The sequence below is a fragment of the Agelaius tricolor genome, unplaced genomic scaffold, assembly GCF_023055355.1.
Source record: "Agelaius tricolor isolate 1412-34295 unplaced genomic scaffold, bAgeTri1.0.p SCAF_8, whole genome shotgun sequence".
NCBI lineage: Eukaryota > Metazoa > Chordata > Aves > Passeriformes > Icteridae > Agelaius > Agelaius tricolor.
The window spans coordinates 8,290,001-8,296,937 of record NW_027269268.1 but is presented as its reverse complement, the minus strand read 5'-3'; positions in this window follow the sequence as shown (position 1 = coordinate 8,296,937).

Sequence of the window (6,937 nt, the reverse complement as noted above, 5' to 3'; positions counted from 1 at the left end):
TCAAAGGCAAGAGGTGAGGGCTTGGTTCTTCTGTACATCATGGGCAAGATGGTGCCAGACATGGAGTTCAAAGCAAACTGAGCTGAACACCAGGCATGGAAAAGGTGGGTAATTATTTTCTTGTAAACCCATTATCTGTTGTTTGCCACATAAATATTGCCCAGCTGTCTGTCTTGAGGATAGCAGCAAGACAGCAGCAGGATTTAACTCAGGGGTCAGGTGCATCCTTTGGCAGAATTCCCAAAGTGAGCTCATTGTGGCTCCTGATGTGCAGTGGCTCTGTGTCAAGCTCTCTGAAATCTATTTTGCAATGAGCTCGCTACAAATTGATTAGATTCAGTGGGGTTTATTGGTTGAGCTTGTGAGATTCTTAACAATAGGCATTGTCACACTGAATTTTATAAACTATGGATTTATTTAAGCAGCTGTTAGAAGACAACTGTTGGAAACTACTGCATCTGATTTTGCGTGCAGGGCCTGATGCCTACGGAAAATCTGAGGCTGTTTCCAGCTTAGCAGGTGGCATCCCCCATGTGTCCTAATGACACCAGGCCCAGGAATGACCACTGGGTTAAAAAGTGGATCCAATTGTGCAGTGAGCCTGTGCACATCACAACTTCTGGCTGTCCTTAAAGCCCAGCCAGGAGTCCACAGAGCCCCACACCTGAGAGATGGACTCTTTTTCATTACCATCACACAGCAGCAATAAGATTTTGTTGTCTGCAACTGCCTACTGCCTGTCTTCTCAGCCAGGAGAAGAGCACAGCTTTTGTCTTCCAGTTTTAAATTCCACCTGTTTTGCACACAGATTTGACTTTTCTCCTGGCCCTTTCCCTTAGAGAAGGCCTGCAGATTTGAGCCCACCCTGGCCAAAAAATGGCTTAATGATTTTCAAGTTCCTTCTGCCAAAGACCTATCGGGGTGCTGCTGTTTGGTTTTCATGTATAGAGGTGCAGCACAAAAAACCCACAGCATCCAAAGGAAAAAACTCCAAAATACCCCACATTATCATTGTCTCTTCCCTAAATGTTCTTAAAGCTCTCACTGCAAAAGACTCCTAATGGTCTAAAGCCAAAAGAGGCTGGAATTTGGCCTGTCCTTTTTTTCCACAGGCTGATGGTGGCTGGTGACATGCTGATTTCCCCCCTGCAGGACTTGTTTTCTCTTGTCTGCATGGCGATTTCATACCACAGCAAAGAAAAGAAAAGGCACTCTGAAAAGGAAGAGAACACAGTTCCACAAGAACTCCCCTAGGGGTCGGTGTAATCATGAAATCTGGTATTTATGGATGAAACACTCATCCCTTAAGAGGACTGAACCCTGGAAAGAGAAACTTGCATTTAACAGTTGTTATAATGTGCGAAAGGAGTAACAGCAATGTAACTGAATAACTTAACTAATTTAACAACCACATTAAGGACAAGGGGGGAGAATGTGGGAGGCTGAAATTTGCAGCCAAGAAGTTCAACAATGAGAGCAGAGGATCTGGAAACAAACCAGCTTGAAGGGGAAATACTGTGGGTGTGCCAATCAGGCAGGCAAGGCAAAAGTCAGAAACCTGAGAAGGCCTTTTCAGTCCCCCCCACCATCTCAAGGAACATTTGAGCCAGAAATTTTATGAAAATGTACTTTTCTCTTCTTTTTAAGAGGAGATAAAGACAACTGCTAATTTGCTAACTATTTTGCATAAATATATATAGAAATGTCAAAAAGTGATAAGCACTTCCAATTTATTGCTCTGGTACTTGAACTGTGAAAATATTGAAGGAGAAGGAAATGGATTACTGACTAGTGTGCTCATAGAGCTGCTGCCACCCAGTGTCAAGTGAAAGTATAAATATAATTAGCAAGGCTACAGAGATAGAATTTCAACCAAAGGCTTAAAAAGGCAGTTTAAAGCAGTAAAAACCCTTAACCCTTAAAGGATCACATGTCACACTGCTGGGGTTGTACCTTCCCCTCTTTCAGTGAAGGAGGTGCCTGTTTCATTACAAAGCAAAGTGTGTTTGTCATCAGATAAGCATCATGACTTGAAGAGAGATAAGAGCATCAGGTTTTAGCCATGAGCTGCTGACTTGTGTCCCCAGTTCTCACAGCCTGCCCTAGTCCCTGGCTGGGGCAGTGGGATGTGGGGTGAGGCCCTGAGGTGATCCTTGTGCAGGTAATATAGGGCTGCACTTGCTTGCTGCAGCTCTCACCTGGCATGTTCCCATTCCCTGCTCTGGCAGGGTCTGTGCCAGCAGGACAGGAGTTCCTGTTGTCATTTCTCCCTTGGCTCTGGCTAACAGAGGCTGTGGATAGCAGCTGCTCCTCTGTTGAGCAGTGCTGGAAGGCAGCCCTGGCTGATGGACACCACAGCTTGTTGCAGTTCCAGCTAACAGGCACTCCAGCAGCTGGATGCTCTGGATAGGAGAGGCTCGTGCTTCCTACAGCTCTTGCTGACAGAGGGCCCAGCATGTTACTACTCAGGAAGCCCCAGCTACCTTCAGTTGCTGCTTCTTAAAGCTCTGGCTCTGTCTTGCAGCTCCAGCTCCTGCACAGTTGTGAAGAGGCATGCTGCTGCTGCTCAGTTCAGGTAATGTCAATTCCAGTTACTGAACACTCCAGCTTCTTATAGCTCTGGCTTGTTTTCAGTTGAAGGTGATTCCAGGTCAAGCTTGTTGAAACCTGCTTTTGTGTAGCAGTTCTGGCTTCCTACAGCTCCAGCTGACAGACATAGGCTTATTTTGATTTCCAGCTCATTCCAACTCCACTTTGTTGAAGCTCTGCCTCCAGTACTGGATGCTCAGAAAAAGAGTTGCTCCTGCTTCTTACAGCATCTGCTGATGGACATTTTCCAGCATGTTACTGCTCGAGTTATTTGAAGTCATAAGTTAGTTCAGCTCCTGCTTCTTCAAACTCCAGCTCTATACAGCACCTCTGGCCGCTGGCCAGAAGAGTGGGAGCACTGGTGGGACAATGTTTTTTTGGGAGGGCACAGAGGGCACTTCCATTGGGAAACCAAAGGCTCTTGAATCCCCATAGTCACTGCATTCCAAAAAGGCTGCCATGGGGCTCCTGGGAATCAGGAGAAACCAGGGTCTGGGGTTCTAGTGACTCATGCAGGCACTCAATTCTTTTAATGGAATATAAAAGCCAGGCCAGCACACCATCGACCCCATGGATCTCATCATAAGCTCTTTGTCAGTGCTGGCTGCAAATATGTGCTCTGTATCCATGGGCAGGCAAGAGCAATGTCATCTTCTGTCAATTCCCTTGGATGCAGAAGATAAGAGCTCTTTTTGGATGGCCTGTCACACAGTTAGCATCTCCTGCCCAAAAGCTTGTTTGGGTTTGGAGTTATTCTAGGCCAGTTCCTGCAGAAAATACTGTTGTGTGCTCGCTGGCCAGCCAGGACTGGAGGCAGAGGGAGATGTGTGAATGGATATCCACATGTTTCCAGCTGGCAGCAAACACAAAGTCCAACCAGTATGCAAGTGGCTGATCAGGCAGTGCAGGAGCCATGGCATGCATGACAGGCACAGATCAGCTCATGCATGAACACACAATAGCTTTATGCACGAACAGCCCATGACACTGTGAGCAGCATCCCATCATTTCACACCTAAATGTCCTGAAGCTTCATTAGCTTATGCATGAGTGCCCAATTTATTCAGACCTTAGCATCCAATCACTTCATGCACAAGCACTCAATCTATTGACAGGCAAGCCTGTCTATCAGAGTTCAGCGCTGCCCCCATCTCTGCCTTTGCTTTCTTCAAGGGTTGTACCAGCCACACATGAGGTAAAAGAATGTTCATTTTTCCTTACAAAAAAGGTTAGACTGAGCTACAGAGGGAAGTCACCTTTAGAAGATTATTTTTGAAGATTATTTGGTTGCAAATCTCTATCCACAACCCTACACTGCTTTGTAAGAAAATGAGGACATTTTCTCAAAATGCTTTGCTACTCAGTCCAAACCCACAGCTTTAAGAGAGAACTGATTGTAATTCTTAGCATGGCATGAATTTCAATGGTCATCTAAGAGAAAACCAGCCACAGAACAAAATCCTGAAAATAACAGTTTACAGGTCTTTTGCAGCAAACACACTTGTGTGAGTACATTATCACCTGGCTGCTCCAGTGCTGGGATAACGGGATGAGGATCATGGAATTAGAAGGTAGGGAAGCCAAGCTGCTGGGATCACTGGCTGAGACCATCAGCCTGACCAAAACATGCTACCTGTATGTAACACTGAAACCCTCTCATTCCCCCAGCAAGGAAAAATACAAGTTCTGTCTCTATGTACAAAGGTTGCAAGGACTATCTTACCTTACAGAAGATGTGTAGGGAACCTTGCCAACTCTAACTTCAAGCACTAAGTTTACAAGTACTTACGTGAAGACACTTGAAGTGAAAACTAGCCCTGGGCTTCCAGAGATGTTGCACAGAGCAGCGAGAATCCCAGCTCAGCTACCCTTTTGCACAGCTCCTAAGCAAGGGGGCATGATGAGAGACCATTTACCAAATGGTCTCCTGGCTGAGGAACTGCAAATTCCAATTTACAAGAGTGAAACTCCAAGGTCACTAGAAAAATATTCCTCCTCGTTGCTCACAAGAGCCAAAGTTGGTTTTAACTTCCCATACATCTGGAAACCAAAGAGCTCAGCCAACACAACACTTCATTGCCTACACAGTGAGACAGCAAAGCTGCATAGTGATAATGACACTGCACTGACAGAAAGCTCACAGCTCTTCTACCACAGCTGACAGGGAAGGTTCCAGATGCCTGTTTTCCTGAGACTTCAAATTTTTCTCATACAAAAAGCTATTTAAACATTTGTACATTACTTGCTCTCCTTGCTAAGCTGCGTGCAGCTGAACTGGACATCTGAGCAGGGGGTCATGGAACCTACCCCTGCCCCAAAACCAGCTCAAAGAGAGCATTCAGGATGTTATCCAGATGCAGGTTGAGAAGAACAACAATTACCTAGGGAAGTTCCTCCAACAAGTCTAAGCAGCAGAGCAGAGTCTCTCTCAGAAGCATGTACATACATATACGAAGCTCAGCATGTTCAGTAAGTGATCAAGAACAGCAGCTCTTCAACAGTGAAGAAACAGAGACTAGGGACAAAAAATACATTCCTGTATCCCAGTGCATTTGAGAACTAGGCAAAGACTGAAAAATACAAAGGCTTAATACATTTATTACTAACTGCTGGCATGTACTGTCGAATAGGCTACAATATTCATGCACAAGGAATTCATGGTAAGTACTGGCCAAGCATTGCAAAGCACAGGTTAAATAGAAAGCTGAAACAGCATGCACAACTTCCACAGGCTTATTAAACTGTTCTGAGCGTGTAAATCCATCTCACACTTGTCCAATCAATCTGCTTTCAGTCCTATTTAAATGCTACAAGGACCAAAATTAAGGATTTAGAAAAGGGTGGGAGACAGCAGCTGCTTGCAAGTAGCAGGTAGGAAGCAAGTCCAGGTGATAGTTCCCTCCCTGCTCAGGGGTTAATTCCACTCCACTATGACTCAGTTTTCATCTCTTACTGCAAAGGAAACAGCAGATGCATATAGAACATGTCATACTTCAGACACATAATTTTTTTCTGAAGGGGCCATAAAAGCAAATCAGTAACCTAATGTGACCCAGGTGGTTACAGCACTCCCTATGTCTTCCCTGATCACAGAACAAGCTGATAACAAATTATTATATGTTCATTTAGCTCTATACTCGCTAATAACAAAACACCAATTAATTACAAAGCCAGCTGGCCAGTAACCTTTCCCTTTCAGCTCTAGGTTTTATTACCTCTGTGTATTTTCCCATTTGGTACCTTACCCTTCACAGCACCAGCAAACACTCCCATGACAACGATGCTGCACACCCTGTGAGGTACAACCAGGCCCTCAGACCCCACGCTGACATTCCCTATGGCTGTGGCTGCTTGGCATCCTTGCCTGTTGGACAGCTTTCACATCAGGCCCTAACTCAGAAGGGCAACTGGGAGATGTGATCACAACTTAAGTCAACCTGACCAGAAGCAAAGTTCAAACCTTTATTAGGGTAAAACCCCTCCTTAATCTGTGCCTGAGACCAGGTACAGTCACTGCTACAGCTCTACTCTGGACTGACCAGGAATTGGTGCTATGATGAGCAAACCTCTGACATGCAGAGATAGGGAGCAGAAGCTTTTTACTCAGCTACAGGGTATTTTAAACCTTACCTTGCTGTGAGCCAGCCTGTAAACAAGCTTTTAGTACTTTGGCTTCAGAGACAGAACAGCAGCTTAAACGCAGGTCCATCCTCTGGAAATGAAGTTACAGACTCAGCTCATTTGCAGCAATTTGCCCACTAAGTTATCTCTTTTGGTGGCATCTTTCTAGTACTACATCAACACCCAAGTAATCAGCAAGTTCCAAAGGTAACTAAAATCCAGGGTGTGCTTACTGATCACCTCACCTGCTTCCATGACACATTCTGCTGGGCATCTTCTACAATTGTGGCAGCTGCTAAAGATAAACAGTAGGTAAAATCCATGCATATTTTCTGAATCATTGTAGTCCAAAATACCGAAAATGCCTTCTTGACTTTTGTACAGACCACTATTCTCATTGAGTCACCCACGTCAGAAATCCTCCACCCATTAAAGTTCAGAGCATTACTACATGCTCTGATGCAGAGTGAAGTAGCATACTTGCTCCATTAACACTGTTCAATGATTTGTTACTAAAATCACACCAGCAACAGGGCACATAAAGTAGGAGCTACAACTCAATCCAGCGTGTAGAATTCCCATCCCTTGCAAACAATCTCCCTTAAGTAACACATCCAACAGGGTTCCACCTTTGTTATGTAAGGCATTTAGCAAGAGGGGAACCAGTTTTGGAAAACAAGTACCCTTTATAATCCAGCATTACCTAACTGGTGCCATTCCTTCAACG